Source organism: Nomascus leucogenys, chromosome 15 (genome assembly GCF_006542625.1).
Source record: "Nomascus leucogenys isolate Asia chromosome 15, Asia_NLE_v1, whole genome shotgun sequence".
NCBI lineage: Eukaryota > Metazoa > Chordata > Mammalia > Primates > Hylobatidae > Nomascus > Nomascus leucogenys.
The window spans coordinates 83,187,666-83,209,327 of NC_044395.1; the positions used below are offsets into that span (position 1 = coordinate 83,187,666).

At 37.8% G+C, this 21,662-nt stretch overlaps 1 long non-coding RNA gene across 1 annotated transcript in view; it reads right to left on the reverse strand.

Moving 5' to 3' along the window:
• Positions 1 to 406: 406 nt before the first annotated feature.
• The window catches only part of LOC105739142, a 46,261-nt gene continuing 25,005 nt past the window's right edge, over positions 407 to 21,662 (reverse strand). The window contains exon 4 of the long non-coding RNA XR_001115012.1: positions 407 to 511. This is a non-coding gene — a long non-coding RNA (uncharacterized LOC105739142). The remainder of the gene's footprint in view (positions 512 to 21,662) is intronic.

A 21,662-nucleotide genomic window follows, 5' to 3' on the forward strand; every position in this document is an offset into this window, starting at 1 on the left:
GGTCTTGATCTCTTGACCTCATGATCCGCCTATCTCAGTCTCCCAAAGTGCTGGGACTACAGGCATGAGCCACCGCACCTTGCCCCAAATTCTTATAGTATATTGTGGGAATGGGGAATTAAAATAAGAGACTCTAGCCAGGTATGCGCCTACTCAGAGCTATGGAACGTACGGGCTTAAAGAGATTGTTATGACTTCATTCCCCTGAGTTGGGTTGAACACATGGGTACAAAATCTCTGGAGCCTCTCAGTGTTCTTAGTTGTCTAGAAAGCATGTTCTTATTTGATCTTTACAAAGAACTCTTTTAGTTTTTGCCACCCCCATATCAAAGTAGTGCCACAAAAGTCAACAGTAGGAAAAAAATAAAGGAAGTTCATATGGCTTCTCAAAGAAAAAAGGAAATGGTAAATTAAAGCCCTCATTTATTTGTTGATGAAATATTTATTGAGTGCCTACAGTGTTCCAGATGTTCTAGTTCAGTGCCTTGGATGGGGACTCCATAGTTCATGTCTAGTGGAGAGAAATAGAAATGGGCATAGTTAGTTACAATCTCTTAGATATTAGATATTGAGGTGTGCACAGAGAACTATGGGTGTTTACGGGAGGATCCACCTACGTGTGTGTGTTAGTGTGTGTATACGTGTGTATTGCACAGAATGTCAGTGATGGGTAGAGAAGATTCCTGTGAAATATAATACTATGAATGGAATTTTGAAAGGACGAGTGGGAGTTAGCCAGGGCAGTAGAGTAGAAAGGGTATTTATGCTAGAAAAGAGCATTTGCAATGATAGAGAAATATAGAAGAACATGGCTCATCTGAGGAAGGTCGAGCAGCTTAGTCTGATTGGAGTTCAAGGTTTAGTGGGGAAGAGTGGAGACACGTGAGGTTTGAGAGCTTTGCCAGATTGTGAAGGTTCTGTTAGGCTAAGTAGTGAGTAATGGGTGGACCATCAAAGAGGTTTAAACAGGAGAATGCCATAATCAGATCTGATGTTAAGAAATATCACTTTTGCAAGGTAATGAATGAATCAAAAAGCAGCAGAATGGTCAGCAATAGTAATAATTGAAAACACTTGGTAATGTTCAATGCCAGTCTTTATCAGCCTGCTTTTTAGGCACTAACCCATGTAATCCTCATGACAATTTTATTCTTGAGTACTATTATTATCTGTATATTACAGATAAAGAAGTGGAGACACAGAGCTGTAAAGCAATTTTTCCAGGTTTACTCAAATAATGAATGGCAGAATAACAACTCAAATCCAACAGGCTGGCTGTCCATGTTCTTACCACCATGTTAGACTGCCTTTCAATAACTACAGCATTTATTAAGAGCTTTCAGTATACCAGGCAGTGTTCTAAGCATGTTACAAGCAAAAGCTAATATGCTAGAGCCACTCCATGAAGTACTATTAATATTAATATTCTCATTTTATAGATGATATAACTAAGGAGAGGGGTTAAATGATTTGTCTAATATTACCTAGACAGTAAGTAGCAGAGATTGAATTCAAACTTGGCAGTCTGAAATAAGAACCTGAGCTCTTCACCTCTGTATTGTATAGATGTGGGTAGACTATTTAGGGGTGTGTTAAAATAATCAAGGCAGAAGTCATGGTGGCCTGAACTAACAGAGTGATAGTAGAGATAAGGGATATAAATCCAAGGTATATTAAGAAAGTAAATTTTAGGGAATTTAAAATGACTATTGGAAGAACAGTGGGGAGTGAAAGTAAGATATTAAAGATGACCTGAAAGATGAAGCCTAACACGTAGGGTCTTGTATTATTGTCTATTGTTGCATAATAAATCAATCCCAAATTTAGCAGCTTAAAACAACAAATATTTATTACTTTGCAGCTTCCATGGTTCAGGAATCAGGGTGAGGTTTAGCTGAGTGCCTCTGTCTCAAGGTGTTTTATTAGATTGCAGTCCAGTTGTCAACTAAGTCTGTGGTGTCATCTGAAGGATTATCTTGCAGAGGACCCTCCTGCAGGCTCACTGACATGGATTTTGTCAGGCCTCTGTCCCTTGTCACATAGGCCTTCAGCATGATGGCTGGCTTCTCCAGAGTGAGCAATCCAAGAGATAGAAGCCACAGTCCTTTTATAGGCTAATCTCAGAAGTGACATCATATCACATCTGTGGTATTCCAATCATTAGAAGGGAGTTTGTATTAGTCTGTTTTCATGCTGCTGATAAAGACATACCTTAGACAGGAAGAAAAAAGAGGTTTAATTGAACTTACAGTTCCACATGACTGGGGAGGCCTCAGAATCATGGCAGGAGGTGAAAGGCACATCTTACTTGGTGGTGGCAAAAGAAAATGAGAAAGATGCAGAAGAGGAAGCCCCTGATAAAATCATCAGATCTCATGGGACTTGTTCACTACCACAAGAACAGTCTGGGAAAAACTGCCCCCATTATTCAAATTATCCCCAGCAGATTCCTCCCACAACATGTGGGAGTTATGGAAGTACAACTCAAGATGAGATTTGGGTGGGGACACAGAGCCAAACTATATCAGAGTCAGCAAGTCCAGTTGACCCCCAGGAAGAGCAGATTACTCAAGGACATGAATACTATAAAGTGGAGATCAGTGGGATTCATCTTTAAGGCCACCTATCAAAATCTTTATTCCATGGCATCCCTTTCTTAGGACACCATAATATCCTGTTTGAAAACCACTGATTTAAATGATGGGCAGAGAAATCAGAGCTCAAAATGGAAACTGGGACATAAGGAACTACAGAGGTAAGAGAGAAGCCACAAGGGGCTTCTAAAAACCACTAAAGTTTTGGGAAATAATGTCAAATACTATACTAATATCAAAAGCCACCCCTGAGAGTATCATTTGTAATCTAGGCAAGGCATTTGCATTACTCTAGGGGAGTGGAAGGCAGATTACTGTGGATAGAACAGTGAAGTTAAGGAGTAAAAAGAGTGAGAACAGGCGACTTTTTTAAGAGTCCTGTTGTGATGAAAGAAGAGTGTGTGCTAAATAGAGGTGATCTGTGCTTAAAAGAGACTTTAAATAGAAGAGAGATGCAACATACAAAACCTTTTCTGATGATAAGGTGAGTCTGTAGGATAACTAACAAAGAAGAAAATAAAGCCATGTGGAATGTGATACTGCAATCCTTCATCCCAGTGGCCAAGGCCTCCGCTGTCACCTATGCAAGTTGCAGAGAGCAAAACATGGAATCTATGCCATAATGTGGAGATAAAGATTTGAAAAGAAAGTCCAAAGGGAAACTCAGAAAAATGTTTTCTATAATTTTATTTCTGCTTCTGATAATAGGCTAAAATTTCCTGATACGTTATATTGCTGTGCTGTAACACAGTGTTCATTCTGAACATTTGGATCTTTTACCCAAGTTACATTTTTATTAGGGAGATAATGCTCATCCTAATGTATCCAATGTAATTGCGATTGTGAAGTAAATGCTAGGAAACACATTTCTTTGAATCTTCTTCCAATTCATGTATTTTTCCCCCTTTTTAATCTTCTGCCCTAATAGGACGTCTCCTGAGTGCTCTTAGTTAAATGTAATATCACCATGTTTCTTAGGGAAGCAGTTCTACTGTAGTGGTTAATGTCACAGGATCTGGAATTAGATCACTTGGCTTCAATTTCCAGCACTCACATTGATTATTATGTGACCTTGGGCAGATTCTGTAACTGCTCTGTGCCTCAATTTTATCACTTGAAAAATGGTAAACACTTTACCACCTGCAAATGATAAAATCTTTCTTACTGGGGTTGTTATGAGCATGAATAAAGTACTAGCAATTGGAAAAATGCCTAGCATATAAGAAACTCAACAAATGTTAGGTTCCATCATCAGCATCATCGTCATCATCATCATCCTATCACCTCCACCTGAAACCTTCGTTGTCATTGACCCTTCCCTCTTCAGCTTCATCCTTCCATGTCTTATTGACTATTCAGTCTGTGCTCCTTTTGAAGTAGCCAGTATACTTGTCTTTACTGAGAAAATTTTATTAGAGATATTAGACACAAACTTTGCCTTCTTGAAGTTGTAACAGTTAGGTTATTCCACTACTGGCCTCAAATATGGTAAAGGACATTGATTACTGTACTGAGTTAATTAGTGTCTCCCTAACACTTATGTCCACTTGGAACTTCAGAACTGAGAATGTGATCTTATTTGTAAATTGGGTCTTTGCAAAGGGAATTAGTTAAGATGAATCCATGCTGAAATAAGGTAAGCCCTAATCCAATGACCAGTGTCCTGATAAGAGAAAACAGAGATACAGAGACAGACACAGAAGGAAGATAGCCATGTGAAGAAGAAGGCAGGAATTTGAGCAATTCAACTACAAGCCAAGGAATGCTAAGAATTGCCAGCTAGAAAGAGGAAAGAAAGAATGCATTTCTAGAACCTTCAGAGATATGGCCCTGCCAACACCTTGCTTTTGGAATTATGGTCTTCTGAAAAGCAGAAGAAAAATTCCTGTTGCTTGTAGTCAACCAGTTTGTAGTAATTTGTTACAGCATGAGTGGGAAATTAATACAGTTACTAATAGACTTTCCCAAAGTACTTAGCACAGCATACAGTGACTCCCATGATCTGACCTTTTGTGCTTTGACCAGACTATGTTTAGGCTTCTTGTTCATCACTTATGCTGTCTTCTCAGTTCTGTGCATCTGCACTACCCTCCTACTCCATGTATGAAGCTGCTACTCCTACTTCAAGGCTCTAATGAGGCCTGAATCATCCTAATCAGAATTATTCTTCACTGTCTTTTATAGTATGTTGCTGCTACCTCTATCATATGTCGTATGTCTTTTTGCTTTGTGTTATAGATATTTGTTTAGGTATCCGTCTTTTTCACTCTAAAGTTCTTTAAATCAAGATCTGTGCCTTTTTAAGAATCTTTGTATCAATAATGAGTGCAGTGATTGGTTTGCTGGAGTTCACAACATGTTTGTTAAATAAATGAATGAGTGAGAGACTGAATCAAACTGGTGAATATCTAATACTCATGGCTTGGTTAGCAGATAGGTCTACCTTCTCTCCCTATCAATCAATGGCAGTGAATCTAATAAGCTCACCATTACAGATTCATTACTTCATATTATTGTGGACTAATTATCTCTTTAGAAGCCACAGGTCTAGAAAGAATAACTGTTAAATCCAGGATATTTTCCTGAGAATACATTTATCAAATCAGAGGTAAAGATAAAATGAAAGAACTGGGTCACAAGGAATAAAAGAAGGCAAAATGAGCTTTGAAATGAACCTCTTTGCAAGGTTTAGACACAACTCAGGAGAAAGAAAAGGGCCTCCAATTAGGTTTTATTTTTAAATCACATTTTAATGTGGAAGGCAGACAACGATGCTTAGTCATTGTATAATTGTTGCTACTTGACAAGTAGCCCTTTTGTGTGTATCCTATTGTGGGGAGAGGAGGGGAGGTGGACATGTGAATGAATGATACCAGAAAAAGGGTTTGTAGGCTTCCAGGTTCAGATCTACTACTTCTGTCTGTATTCTAGTTGCAGCTTCCCTCTGTATTTTAGGTCCTCCAAGGAAGCCATTTATTACAGCAGCCACATTCGGCAAAATCAATTATTTTCCCAAGTCCTGTTTATCCTAATTTCACCTCCTGTTTTGTGGGAAGGTCCTCTCTGGTTAGATACTGCAGTTACTTGTGTTTGCTGAGGCAGAGAGAGTGCTTCTGCAGCTGACTAGAAATGGTGGGGCTCTCTCTTCTCCATGAGGCAATGCAGCAGCAGGCTTTCTGTAGAGGCTCTTTGACTAAAAAAGCAGTTTATCTGGAAACCTCAAGGGAGTACTTGGAGAACTTGGGGTACTAGCCAATATGTCTGGACCCCTCCAGGCAGTGAATTCATCCTTCCCAAATATGTCTACCAATATACTTCCTGGGACACGGTGCAAATTTATTCACATGCCCATTTTCAGGCTTATATCAAAATCTTTTTAAATTATTTATGTTTTAATTATACTTTATTACTTTTTAACTAAAAATGTCATTTCCCTTGGGTGAAGAACCCAGTGCAATATGAGAAACTTCAAAGAAGCTTAAAAAAAAAAACCTGCACTAAGGACAGCATTTTAAGAAAGGCACGGCATGCTATTTAGGACCTTCTCTAATCTATGAGATAAAATGCCACACAGTGATTTGTGCTTCACTGGAGCTCAGAGATCAAGTTTGAAGCTGTCACAAAAGGTACTTTTTTGAAAAGAAAAAAAAAAGATTTCTAGGAGCTTTTCTTGATCAATTAATTTCTGGCAATATCCATCCAGCAGTTTGCTGTTGTTGAAAAAACAAACACAGCTTTTATTCTTTTCCTCTGGTATTGTGATTAAATCCAAATGATGTTTTAGCAGATCTTTACTCCCACAACTTCAGAGCTATCATTGCAACTACAGTGATTTTATGAAGGGAAGGAAATTCTACCAGCGCCTCTAGCATCAGTCAAAATAAGTTATTTCAAAGGAAAGAGGTGTCTTCAGTGGCTTAACAAGAAGTTCAGTTTCCCCTTGTTTCTGGCTGAAATCTCACTTTTGGCCAAATAATACCCCCCGCCAAGAAAAGGAGGTTCTTATTGCCAGGTTTTTAGCAGGGGAAATGATCTTTTGCAGAAAGTTGTAGAGCTCTGGTTCAGAAGATCTAGCTGAGAGACTTTTCCCCCTCAGCTCCAAAAATATGATACCTCTATAATCTCTGGCTTTTGTCTTAGATGTGAAATTTTTGAGGTTTTCTTATAGGTATTTCTTTGTATTAATTCTCTGTGGGCAAAACATAACTTTGAGTTGATGTTGATTTGGGTGGTAAGGTGTTAAGAATGTTTCCACTGGTGTGGCTCTTTAAAGACTTTTGTAAAACGTTTGATCATTGGCCGGACATGGTGGCACATGCCTGTAATCCCAGGACTTTAGGGGGCCGAGGTGGGTGGATCACCTGAGGTCAGGAGTTCGAGACCAGCCTGACCAACATGGTGAAACCCCATCTCTAATAAATACAAAAAATTTGCCAGGTGTGATGGTGCATGTAATCCCAGCTACTTGGGAGGCTGAGGCAGGAAAATCACTTGAACCCAGGAGGCGGAGTTTGCAGTGAGCTGAGATCACGCCATTGCACTCCAGTCTGGGCAACAAGAGCAAAACTCAGTCTTAAAAAAAAAAGAGAAATGATCATTAGCAAACACCTGGTATACTTGTAAAGCTATTCTACGTTACTAGGTCCAGGGCATGACCAAGAGACATCAGTTCCCATGACTGCCACTCATGGATTACCTCACTGAGATGGCCTTGGAGAAGACCTTCATTCTTTAGAACTTTGTTAAACTATTTTGTAAAGTGCTGAAATTGGACCAACAGTGATTTCCCTAATTGCTCTGTGGAACATTGTGATCTTTGACATCCTAACACGTGTTCTGCACAACACACAAATTCTAAAATAAAGCAAAACAAAAATTATCGCAGTCAAGCAGGTGTGATAAATGCTTCCTAATATATTCCTCTCTTGATGACTTATGTCTCCTATTAGCATTTTGAAGCCTTGTAGATTTACCTAGTAAAGAAACCTGTGTAAATCTGTATTCTTCAAACTTAACTGACCATTATATAAGTCAGTATAGATTAGGCTATGCTGAAATAAAAAAATACATGAAAATCTCATTGGATTAAAAAAAGAAAGTTTCCCCCTACCCATTATATGTCTAACATGGTTTAACTACCATGGATAAGAGCTCTATTTTTCATAGCTACTTAGGGATACCAGCTGGTGGAGTAGACGCCGTAATGAAACTTGCAGGTCATTTTGCTAGTAAGAAAAGAAGTTTAGGAGAGTCTCAAAGCAGTCTTTAAAGATTACCTCCCAAATATGATGCATCTCATTTCCACACACAACTCACTGGTCAGAAGTAGTCACATGACCATGATCTACTAAGAGGGAGAAAGATAGCAAGAGCCTAGAGGACAGAAAAATTGGATGGCAATGAGCAGGACTCATGACTACATCTGTGGAAATCTTTATTATTGTAAAAGCTATAACTGGCTTGTAGAATTACATTCTGGAAAACTGCAGCAGATGAGTTTCCAGCCCTTTCAGCTCTGAAAGTCTGCAATTCTATGATCCAATTACAAAAAACATTTCCCCCTTTATAAGTTAGTGTGTATGCTTCTCCAGGAGAACCAGTTTTTCTTTTTTTAAAAAATTGTAGTAAAATATGTATAACATAAAAGAACACACCTTATTTTATAAGCTAAAGTTTTATATCAGATGAACCTTTGAATCAACTAAAATACCTTTTAGGAGAGCTGGTTCACATCAAAGCATATCTTCTCACCAGTCACTGTGCAGAAACCACTTACATTTTTATGTCCAATTGCATACTTCTAGATTAACAGAGAAAAATGAGGGTTGTATGAGACTAAATCCCATTGAAGACCAGAATCTATGCAGTTATCTCTTGGGTGGGTTCAGGGACAATTTGTGAGCCCTTTGCTTAGGGGCCTTTCTTCTATCCACTTTCTGTTGTCTGTTAAGTTTCCAAATATAAGAGGAAAATGATTTTAAGTTAAGTTTCCAAATATAAGAGGAAATATACGAGGAAATGGTTTTAAGTTAAGTTTCCAAATATAATAGGAAAAATGATTCACCTGCTAAAAACATTATATATATGTATTAGGCAAACTGGCATCCTCTACATTTAAAATATGTGATTACATATATGTATGTATGTGTGTGTATATATATATATAATTGAATATATGTAATTGACTATATATATTCAATTAATCTGAAGCCCCCTTCCCAGCTCTCCCCACAAAAAATGTCTCGGGTGCTGGGAATACAAATAGGTAATGTCTTCACCAACCTTTCTCCCTGTTATTCACCTACTTCCTGTGACTTTTATTTTTGAGCCGTAAAATATCTTCATTTTCTAAAGAAATAGGACAACTGCAGCCTTGCAGAAATGAAAAGCTTGTGTTTAGCATGGTTTAATTTTTTTAGTGTAGGGATACAATTTTTCATGTTTGGGTGAGCTGCTGGCTTGTCTCCAATAAGAGAAGTTCAATTTATCTACAGTTCATTCTGAACGACTGCCTAGCGGGGACCTCAGTGGCCAGGGTAATATTTAATTTGTCCCAGAACAGCCTGAGGCTATGATGAATTCCCAGCCTTCTACCTCTCTCCCCTTAATACACATGTGATTTGTTGACGTGTTTATATAACATTCTGGGAATAGAGGCTGATTTATAAACATTTTGTAATGCAAAATAGATTTGAGCACACCACTGTGTAAGTCATGGTTTGTGAATTGCTAATAGGCCACGAGTTTGGCTTAAATATACATCACATCCCAAGACATTAATCAATTCCTAGAGCTGAGTGAACACAAGGCTTGTCCTTCTGGGACACCAAATGCCTATTTTGAAGAAAGGAATTATAACAAGGAGCACATAGGCATTCTAGACCTTGAAGCTCTTAGCAGCAGCACATCTTTTGTTTCATTTTTGAATGAAAAGCATTTGAAAGAAGAAGCTCATGGTAGATTCAGTCTGACTTTTTTTTTAAAAAAAGGATAAATACAGTGGTTTTACATTTATATGAAATATCCAATTGTTTGGCTATTTGTTGACTCCCAAATATTTGGTCCTTGGACAACATAATGAAAAACTCCTCTTCCGTATAAAATCTCTCCAAAGCTGAGCCTATCATGAAAAATTAATGGATTTATGAGTGGGAGAAAATGGAATCTTTTTTTTTCTTTTCTCTTTGTGTTTTGTTGTTACATACTGTTAAAACACTGATGCTTTTTCTTTGTCTATGTTTCCAATATACAGGATTAAAAAAATTTTCCTGTTATATTAAAATACATTTGGCATTCTTGAAGATGCCATATTTACATTCACAACACCTTTAAAGCACTTTCTCATATATCCTTTAGTCATCTGTTCAGCAGCATGTGAAAAATCTTACGCATCCTAGTATTCTTTGCATTTTAAAGATGTGATAACAGAACTAGAGTTTAAATGACTAGTCAAGGATATTTAGCTAAGAAGTGGTGGAACTGGAAAATCAGATATTCATGTTACTCATTTAGGGCTCTCCCTGACTGTGGTAATTGTTAATGCAATTATTTCCTTGGTTATATATTTTAGATTTTTTTAATAAAGTGATTCCTCAGGTTTTAAAACTAGTAATGAACTCTCCAATAAAAGTATGTTGCAAAAAATGAAAGTATATTACTAAAATTTAAAAAATTTGTTATAGAGTACACACTGTATTAAATCTAGAGAATTGAAGAACTTTTGAATTTCCCTTTGGTGTCTTTGTTCCAAGGTCCAATGTTCTGGCCAGTTGAGGCCTGACCCAGGAGTGGGAACATTCAGAATTTCTCTATAAAAATCTGTTTTGGGGAACACTTATCTAGCATGCTAGTTGTTTGCTTCCATGTGAAGGGAATTCAGTGAATCTGCAGACCTTAGTCTGTCTCTTGGGGGACACATCAGTCTATAGCAGGCTCCCATTTCTTCCTTCATCCATTCTTTTAATACATTCATTCGTTCATTGTCCTCCTTCCCTCCCTTCTTCCTTCCCATTCTTTCTTTATTCCCTTCCTTCCCTCTCTCCTCCCACTTCATCTATTTATTCTACTAACATCTTTCTGACATTTTTCTTGCATGTTGGGTTACTCCACTCTAGAGAAGGAGACATGACTTATCTGCTTAGTACATTTGAAAAGAGTGAACAGGGCATACACACACTCAGCTCTCCTACTTTCATCTACTTTTTGTAATAGTCTTCCTGCTCATCTCCTCCAAGGCTAGGCTCTTCACCTGTGAAGGACAGGAAAGGGGGCTTGTCACAGTTCACTGAGGCTGAGATTAGGTGGGTAAGTCTGCCTAATTCCCAGATACACACATCAACTGGCCCTGCTCAACTTTTATCTGTCAAAATGAGATATATGGGCAACCACCTGTCACTCCTTGGCCTTATTTTTTTAATTTATTCAGATCCTGGGGAAATTACAGAAGTGCCATTTATTGAGCAGGCTTAAAGATGTTAATAGCCATAAACTCAGCATTTGGATATCTTGTGAACTATATATTCATTTTTAACTTTGGAGCATTTTCTAGACAAATGTATTTCAAAAACCTGCAATATAGATAGTAATAATAATAATTGCAGCTGACATTGATACTGTGGTAAATACTTTACTTGTTTTATCTCAATGAATCTTCATTATACTAGTTTTGATGAATACATGTATTATCTTCAGCTTTCGAGAAACAACTGAGATTTTAGTCTTGTATCTTCTCTGAATTAAAATATTTCCCTTTATTGATAAAGCAGCATAAAAATGGTACTGTCTAAAGCAGAAAAGGATAATTGGATGGGGAAGGATTCTATGCTGTGCCCTCAGGATTGAAACTCTCATTGCAAAAATTATAATGGAGAAAATTATTGCAGTGAAAGAGATCTGACCTAACTGACTCCATCTTCCTTCTAATCTCCAAGCTATGCTCATTCCTTCCTGCATATGGGCCAAACTGACTTTGGAAGGAACTTAGTTTATAGTTTAACTTGCAAACAAAGATGATAACTGCCCTTTGCCAAAACAAACCCTCTGCCTGCCTAGGGACTAGACTGCCTTTGTAGGACTAACCGAATAGCTACAAGATTAGAAATTATGGTTTAGGAGCCATGCAGCTGGAGGCTGCAAGATTCTGAGCCTCCTCAAATTGTTCCTCAGGATAACATCACTATTATAAAACCTAAGATCAGTGCTTGAGATATTTTGCACACCCTGCACTTAGTGGATCAGCTGGCACCAACCAGATCAATAAACTGATTCTTCTGGTCTTGCTGCCCCCACCTAGGAACTGACTCAGTGCAAGAGGTCAGCTTCCACTCCCTATGATTTTATCTCTGACCTAACCAAATAGCACTCCCCACTTTCCAACCCTCTACCCACCAAATTGTACTTAACAACTCCATCCCCAAATTTTCAGGGAGATTGATTTGAGTAATAACTCCATCTCTCACATGGTGTGGTCAGCCTCATATCAGTTAAACTCTTTCTTTACTGAAATGTTGTGGTCTTTACTTGTGCAGCAGGCAGGAAGAACCTATTGAGCAGTTACAAGACCCCGCTTTAGAAATAAATAACTTACTGCCAGGCTGCTGGCAAGCTCTGGCTGTCACCCTTCAGCTGTTAGCCCTCTTGGGAACAGGCAGCAGGCAGTAGGCAGTAGGCAGTAGTTTGCTCATTCATACTTGCTCTAGGCAATGGAGGCCCATTGAAAGCTTTTGCACAAAACTTGTTCGTTCTCCTTGACATCACAGGGTATTTTCCTACACCATTATTTTACTTTCAGGCCCTCCTTTCATTCATTATTTCTGCTGTAACAAAATACCTGACATGGGGTAATGTATAAACAACAGAAATTTATTTCTTACACTTCTGGAGATGGGGAAGTCTATAATCAAAATGCCAGCAAGTTGAGTTTCTAATAGAGCCAAGTTTCTCTTCTTCTAAGATGTCACTTTGTTGCTGCATCTTCTGGAGATAAAACACTGTGTCCTTGCATGGCAAAGAAAAGCTGAACCCACTCTCTCAAGGCTTTTGTAAGGAACCTAGTTACATCCATGAGGGTTTCCCCCTCATGACTTTATCATCTCTTAAAGGCCTCTCCTCTTAATACTGTCACATTGGCCATTAAATTTCATCACATGAGTTTTGGGGGACAAATCAGATCATAGCAGGCACCTATTTCTTCCTTCATCCATTCTCTTATACATTCATTCATTTGTTCATTGTCCTCCTTCCTTCCCTTCTTTCTGCCCTTCCATGCTTTATTCCCTTCCCTTCCCTCCCTCTCCCCTCCCACTTCTTCTACTTATCCTATTAACATCTTTCTGACATTTTTCTTGCCCGTTACTGAAGCCTTGATCTGGATCAATGACTCTTCCCCCTTCTGCTTTGACTGTCTCAACAACTGCAATTTTGTCTCCTGGTAAATTAAACTCAAGCAATTGCTGGCAGAAAAGCAGCTCTTAAATGGCAGTGTAAGTTATTTCTCACTGGGGCTCTTTTCTCCCCTCACGTTTATGAGATAATTGGAAATAAATCTGTGAGCATTAAAAAAAAAAGGAGTGAAAAGATACTAAGATAATTTTACACCAGACTCCATTAGAATCTCTTAGAACTTTTAACTTCTGTACTTTAATATGTGGCTAAATTTCTTCACTACCGCTTATATTTTAAATAATAGTCTTCTGGGATAGATGTTGTTAGAGTATGAAGTATAAGCCATATAGAAAAATGTTGTACACTCAGATTTAACTGTCACAATACATCCTAATTCATAAACAGTAAATACTTAATTACTTAGCATTGTCAGAAAATGATATATTCTGCTTAATCCAAAATTCTGTTTACTAAAGCATGCTAAATAATCTAGATATAAATTATCAATTTCAAAGAAAAATATTAGAATTTTTACTGAAGTAAACTAATTTTTTTGATGATTCAAAATGTTTTATCTCTAGATTCAGATTAGTTGGTTTAGAAGCCCAACACTATTGCATCTTTGAGTGAATGTCAAACTTTCTAAGCTTCATGTATCTCATCTACAAAATGGGGAATATGATAATTTCTAACCTCATGGAATTATGGTACAAACTAAATAGAAATAATTTATATCACATACTTGGAATAGCTTCAGAGCGTATAATAGGTGTGGTGGATTTCAAATATGTCCACACATTCCTCAATATTTTTTAAGATGTAGAGCTTAGTTCACACTCCATTGACAGCTGCTACACTTAGTGATTTACTTCCAATGAATAGGCTATGGAAGTTTTCATGACATATCATTTCCTGTGCTAGTCATTTCCTGTGTCCTGGTTGCTCTCTTGGGTCATTTGCTCCAGGGAGAAACCAATTGCATGTAACTAGGACACTTAGCTGATGAATTGAGAGGCGCATGTGGTGAGGAACTAAGGCCTTCAGAAATAACCAGCAAGGAATTGAATCCTGCCAACAACCATGTGAACGAGTTATATATCAGATCCTACAGATTTCACATGACTAAACTGTCATCATCTTGATGGCAACCTCATGAGAGACCCTGAGCTAGAACTACCCAGCTATCCACTTCTGGACTCATAACCCTCAAAAACTGTGAGAGATAATAAGCATTTGTTGCTTTACATTTGTGCATTGTTTGTTATGCAGCAGCAGATGATGATTAATGTAATAAGCACTTAAGATTTGTTAGCCATTATTGTTATTCATTCACTCTCAGTAGTTGAGGCACCTGAGCACACCCATCTTTTAATTCGAATCCCATAAAGCTTCAGTTGGTTAAAGCTGGACAAAACCTTTTACATTAGTGCTTTGACCTGATTTTGAGGTGGTTTCTAAATTTAGAACTAGCTGTGAGTTAAATGCTCTCACTTTATAAAGAACAGCTTGATAACTTTATTTTCTAGAGCGGGATGATAATTTTTAAAAAAGTGACAAAAGATACTACTGCTCAAGTTTCATTGATGTCCAAAATAAAGGGGTGAGCATGTGTTCACTTGCTATATATAAGTACACTTCACATGCCACGAGTCTACTTATTCCCCTTGATCAAATGAGAGCCCCAAAGCTCAGAGAATGTAAATGAGTTTCTAAGATGCTACAGGAATAAGACTGCAGAATGAGGATTTGGACCTGGTTGTATCTGACTTCAAATCTGGTGTTCTGGTTACCTTATGCCTCTGAGGAAGGAAAGATGGGATCAGAGCCCAGATTCAAATAGTATCAGGCAACTCTCTCATAGGTAGACTGTTCTGTTAATGAAGTAGGACCCCTAGTCTTGTTCCTAGTGAAGGCCAATTGTTCTGCACATCCCTGCGCATGCGCGCGCCCACACACACACACACACACACACATCAGAGCTAGACATCACGTGCTTGATCCCAGTGAGACCTTTACTAATGGTATGTGGAAGGTCTCAGTGAAGAATAGAGGACACCAGATGAGCATATGGATGACTCAGTACAACTTGTCACATTGGTTAGGAAATTCAATTTCAGGCCATATTTGCTTTGCTGAGAATGAGTCAGTTGTTCTTTCTCTTCTCTGACACGTCAAAGGTTTACCTGAACAGGTCAAGGTTGTCATAGGAAATGGAAGAGCATAAAGAATAATGAAAACAGTCCAAGAAAGGTATTTTGATATTCATCAAACATGGAGTTTAGTGTCATTTCACTATATTCTCCATGAAATAAGATTTTTCCAAGAACATTTTTTTTAGCAAACAAAGGGGTAAACGGATAGCCTGAACTTATATGTATGTCTCTTTTGGGGAGAAAGGTGCTCTAAATCAGTTTTTTAATAGTGAGACATTTTAAAGTTCTTTCTGTCTATTAAGAGATTTGAGTGATTCCTTTCCCTCTCTAACAAATGGCTTGGCATTTCTACTGTATGGATTTTTTTTTTTCAAAGTAGGCATCTCAACCACTAGTCACTTAAAAAAAAGAATTCTATCATATCTTACCAAATCAATACTTGATAATAGTAAAGTTCCAACTACTGCCCAGTCATTAGAGGTCTGGTATGTAACCTCCAGAGTATGATTTATTAAAAGTAAACTCGGAGGCTGGTAAACATATGGTGATGTAATTCTAGAAATGCTAGCTAATAACTTTATTTGGGTCAGCTTTACAGTCCTGAGGGAATGGAAGTCTACCACTCAAATGGCTCTTGGCCACTCATGGATCAGTCTAATCATGGAATACTTTGTTTCAGCAATGACTAGCTGTCTAAGAAAGAATGGCAAAGCTAGCTATGGCCTGTATTTTAAACATCAGGAAACTTTTGGAGTTAGTTCCAGATTACCCATCCCTATTGGGAATCACAGGAAAGAAAATTTGGTAATAGACAGTTGAAAGTACATGTATTATCCAAAGGACAGGGCATTTAGGAGAACTGAACATTCCCACCGTTATTTCTTGGCTGAGAGACTTAGAAGCCTACTTTTGGTTTTGAAACAGAATCTGCCAGTTACTTGCTATGTGACCTTAGACAAGCCACTTCCCCTCTCTAAGGCTTAATACTCTCATTTGAAAATCAGAGTGATATTAATAATAATCTCAGAGGGCATCATTAGGATTTAACAAAATTATGTATGTAAAATGATTAAAATAATGCCGGATAATTGCTAATCACTCAGTCAATGTAAGCAGTTAATAGTAATAACATAATAGCAACATTAACAATTAGTGCTACAAAGTTACACTTTGTAATTCATCAAACATTTGACGTGCTATAACTCACACCAAAGTTACACTTTGTTGTTACACAGTTCATTTGCTTTTCGCATTTAGAATTACATATGACAAGTTTGTGTGTGTGTATGTTGTAGGGGTCATGGTGATGATGGTGGAAAGGAATGCTTGTATGCTGGCTATTATCTAGTCCCCTACCTCATGTTAATTTAAGAGGCCTTGAGGCAAGGCTCTGTTGGCTCTTTATATCTGGCCCAGACTGCCATGTATATCTGCTCAGGATCTACAACAACCACAGTCAGAAAGACTCCAGTAATTCAATGGGAATTGAGAGTTGACTCAAGTTTTACCACATTTTACTTCTCAGTTGCATTGGACATAGTATACCTACTGCTTCCTGAAACCCTTTTCACTTGGCTTCTGGAACATGTTGGCTTGGCTCCCTTGCTACCTCACTCAACATTCCTTCCCATTTCTCCTCATCATCTTAATCTCTTATTCTCAGAGTGTCTGGGACTGTATTTGGTATTTAGGGCATTTATTCTCTTGTCTATCTATAGTCACTCCCTGAGTAATATCATCCATTCTGAGATCTCTTAAAGCCATCTCTATCCTAATCATTTTAAAATTTGTATCTCTAGCACAGAACTTGTTACTGTATTCCAGACTCTTACCCAGCAGCCTACTTGAAACATCCACTTGGGTATTCGAGGGGCATTGCAAACTTACCTTGTCCCAAACTAACCTCCTGAATTCCTTCCCTGCTCCTCTTGCACTCTTCCCTGTTTCACTAAGTGCCAACTCTCTCTTTACCCTTTTGAGGCCACAACTACTGCAATGTTTAACTCCTTTTCTGCCTTACACTGCACATAAATAATCTAAGGAAATTCTGTCAGCTCTGTCTTCAAAATATGAATGGAATCCAACAGCCTCTCACCGTTTCCATGGTTTCTTCCCATGTCCAAGTTATCTGTAGTTTTATATGTGGATTATTATAATAGCCTCTTAATTATCTTTACCTGCTTCACTGACCATCTCTTGTCTATTTTCAAGTCAACAGCTACAGTGATCTTTCCAAGGGGTTGAATCCAAGCTTGTCACTCCTTTGTTTTAATTCCTCCAACAGTCTCTCAGCACTCAAAGCCAAGCATTTACAATGGCCCACAGGGCCCTAGTGACCTATTTCTTCTACCTCAACCTCTTTAACTTCATTTCTCATTCACTCTTTAATTCTGTTGCATTTTAACCTCTTTATCTTCTTTGAGCAAGTGGTCGTACTCCGACCCCACAGGCCCTTTGTACTTGCTGTCCCATCTGCCTGGGACAAACACACACACACACACACACACACACACACGTTCTCTTTCTCTCTCTCTCTGGGTACACTGAATGAAATCATAGATCCATCTATCTTTCTACCTTTGCCCTGAACAATAGTCCCTCTCTCTCCACATTTTCCTTCTACAGCATTTAAAACTGCCTGATTTTATAGAAAGATAGAATAAATATTCATTCACACATTCATATACATAGATGAGTTATAATTTATTTTCTCTACTTCTATCAGAATGTAAGCTACATAGATGGTATTTACATTTACATTTTGCTTATTGCTGTATTCCCAGATCTTAGAAAAAATGCTTGACATGAAAAAGGTACTTAATGAATATTTGTTGAATGAATAAATGAATAAATTAAATCTTTATCAAGCTGAACTTATTCCTACCGGAGGCACTACTTTTGAAAACCTTACCAGCCACAGATTTTCTTGCATTGCAAAGGACCTTAGACACTCAGTGTGTCTCCTAATTTTACAAGTGAGTATTCAGAGACCCAGAAATAAATAGTGGTTGTCTTAGGCCTTGGAGTAAATAAGTAAAATATTAAGGTCCAGACTGTCAGTTTCTTAACTCTTACTCAGTATGGTGTTCTATAGTCTTAAGACATGTCAGAAACCTCCAAAAGAAATTGTAGAGGACCTAATACTGGGGATAATGTGGACATTATATCAACAGGGACAAGTCCAGGGCTTGACAAGGACACTTAAAACAGCGATAAGCAGCAGAGTTCACTGGGAAATTAGGGCAGGAAAAAATAACAGATGCTAGTGACATTGCAGAGAAAAGGGAACAATTATGCACCATTGATGGGAGTGTAAATTAGTTCAACCATTATGGAAAGTAAGGTGGTGATTCCTCAAAGAGCTAAAAACAGAACTACCATTCAACCCAGCAATCCCAATACCGTGGATATACCCAGAGGAATATAAAGCATTCCACCATAAAGACACATGCATGCAAATATTCATTGCAGCACTATTCACAATGGCAAAGACATGGAATCAACCTAAATATTCATCAGTGACAGATTGGATAAAGAAAATGTGAGACATATACACCATGGAATACTACATAGCAAGATCTCGTCTTTTGTGGGAATATAAATGGAGCTGGAGGTCATTATCCTTAGAAACCTAATGCAGAAACAGAAAACCAAATTTCACATGTTCTCACTTATAAGTGAGAGTTAAGTGATGAGAACTCATGGACACAAAAGAAAGGAACAACATACATTGGGGCCTACTTGAGGGTGGAGGGTAAGAGGCGGGAGAGGAGCAGAAAAATAGCTATTCAGTACTAGGCTTAGTACCTGGTGATGAAATAGCCTGTAAATGAACCCCTGTTACATGAGTTTATGTATATAACAAACCTGCACATGTACCCCTGAACCTAAAATAAAAGTTAAAAAAACAAAAATAATAAAATGTAAAATGTGGTTCAAAAAGAAGAGGTCATAGAGACTGAAGAAAGGTTTGTTCATTGCCAATTGGTTAATTTGTTCATAATCCACTGCTTATGCCAGTTCCTATACTAGGGGCTGAAGGACACAGACGAATTGTACTTGCTGTGCCAGGGGCTGACATTCTTTTCAGCTGGGTGAGCAGGAGATGTGGAACAAGGTATACTTGAGGAGGATTTCACAGAAAAGATGAGATCTGAATTAAGTCTCAGAAAATAAGTGGACCCCAATAGGTAGAGGAGGAGTGAGGAGGTGGAAAGATAGTGAGCAGCATGGGCAAAGTCATAGTGGTATGATAGTGCATATATTCAGGGACTAAACATTAGTCAATAGGACAGGAGAAGTAGGTTAGTGGAAGGGGTAAGGAGGAGAGGGAGGACTGGGAAGGTGGACTGAGGCCAGACAGTGCATGGTGAATGGTATCTTAGAGCTTGAACCTCTAAACACCTTGCTGAAGGAGGGTCTCTCTCTCTCTCTCTCTCCTCTTTCTTTCTTTCTCTTTCCTTCTTTCTTTCTTTCTTTCCTCCCTCCCTCCCTCCCTTCTTTCTTTCTTTCTTTTTCTTTCTTTTTTCTTTCTTTCTTCCTTCCTTCTTTCCTTCCCTCCCTCCCTCCTTTCTTTCTTTCTTTCTTTCTTTCTTTCTTTCTTTCTTTCTTTCTTTCTTTCTTTCTTTCTCTTTCTTTTTGTTAAAACTCAAAAAGGCCTTTAATGCTATTTTGATGTTCCACCAACTTTCTTAGATATCAATTTTTCTATTATTTGCTTCTAGAGATTCTAAGCAAATTTTCATGTGCTTCTATTATGAGGAAAATAATAACACTTTTACATTAATATATGTCACATGCACAGATGTAGTTTAGCAGGCCCAAACTTAGTTCTAATGTACAATGCATAGGCACGTTGTGAGAGAAGATTGTAAGAATAAAAATGTATCTTGTATTGTACATTCTGATCTGTAATTCTTTTCAGGGAAAAGAATGTATGAATTTATTTATTTATATACCTAAGTCTTAATGCAGAGAATACTTTATTTATATTATAAAAATCCCAGGTGAGGAGCCAACAGAGTAATTTTAAAGTATCAAAGAGGAGTTTACATGGTGTAAATTACATTCAAGGAAAAGATAAGTATTAGATTTTTGTAGCATGACTCTCCTTTACATTACCATAAAATGGAGGAAAACAATAAAACTCCCAGAAAGTTCTGAAAAGCCAGTGATTCTTTTTAATCAAAGATGAGTGATCTGTGTATATTACTGTGATTAATCAAAATGATACAATATTTATTTGTATTTGTCAGGCAAGGTGCTGGAATTTTCTTAGTAGATTTTAGTGAAGATAGGAACACAGTGTAGCAGCAGCACTGTCTCCTTCCTTTTAATTGACAAATAACTACAGATAGAACAGTCAGAAATTGGAAGAGAGCAGGGAAAGTAGATGAATTCTTCCCAGATGATGCAGGGGCCCTGTTAATGGAATTCTGTTCACGTAGTCTAGAGCTCAGACCTGCCTTGGTTTAATCAGCTTGCTGAACATTATAGTTGAGTATAGCCATGTTGATCCAGTTCTCTACATACATAATTTATTTCCCCTAAATTAGGTCTTGTTTAGTTCCCATTGTTTGACACATTATATTGAAAGTGCAATGGTGAGAATATAGTACTGTATCAGTTTATGTATGCATGTGTCTCTGTATATATTTAAAAAATTTATACATAGAGCTCCAGTGTTGACACATATCACTCTATCCCAGGCATTTGATGACTACAGAAAAATATTGGATGTTAAGCAGGATGTCGACTTCTTCTATTTTGGCAATTATGTAGTCCCAGCTTTGCTGAAAATAAGGCCCATCCACCCTTGCAGAATTGAATAAGTCACAAGGATATAGCACGTAACACCTGTCCTGGTTGTGAGCAAGGTCTGCACTAATTCATCAAGTCCTGCAGTGAGGGATTCCACAAGAGCTGCTCATGACAAGCACAACAGAGACAAGTATTTAAAACCCAAGGATTTTGGACACATTGTTTTCAATGCTTTTTGGAAAATTTTGTCAAAAAATACAATTTTTGTTTCTTTGTTTTCCATCCATGGTTGAAAGAAAGAAATTCAAAAAAGTCTACGGAGTTGGAGTGAAAAAATGGCAGGCAAACCTGAAACACACTCATTTTTATGACATGTGATACTTAGACATTAGCAATTTCATAACCAGACCCAGAGTAGGACCAGAGAAAATGCTGGTAATTATATTGCCAGTGAAGTGGCCCCAAAAAATGAAATTTTTTTGAAATGCACCCATGATTTTTTTACTATGATTAAAATACAATTAAAATACGAAGAAAAATTCAAAATTGCTTTGTAACTGGTTTTAGAGTGGCAGTGTTCTTTATGTAAAGCATTATGTTTGTCAATAACGTACACATTTGGTCTTGTAGTCCTCATTTCTGATTCCTGACACTGTAAAAGGAGAACCTGGTTTTCTGAGGTGATGATATTTATAGTTTGGCATCATCAAAAAGCAATTCCTTGCCTATTTGGGATTCGAAGCCCAGCCAGGTCTCCCTTGTGACTCATTCA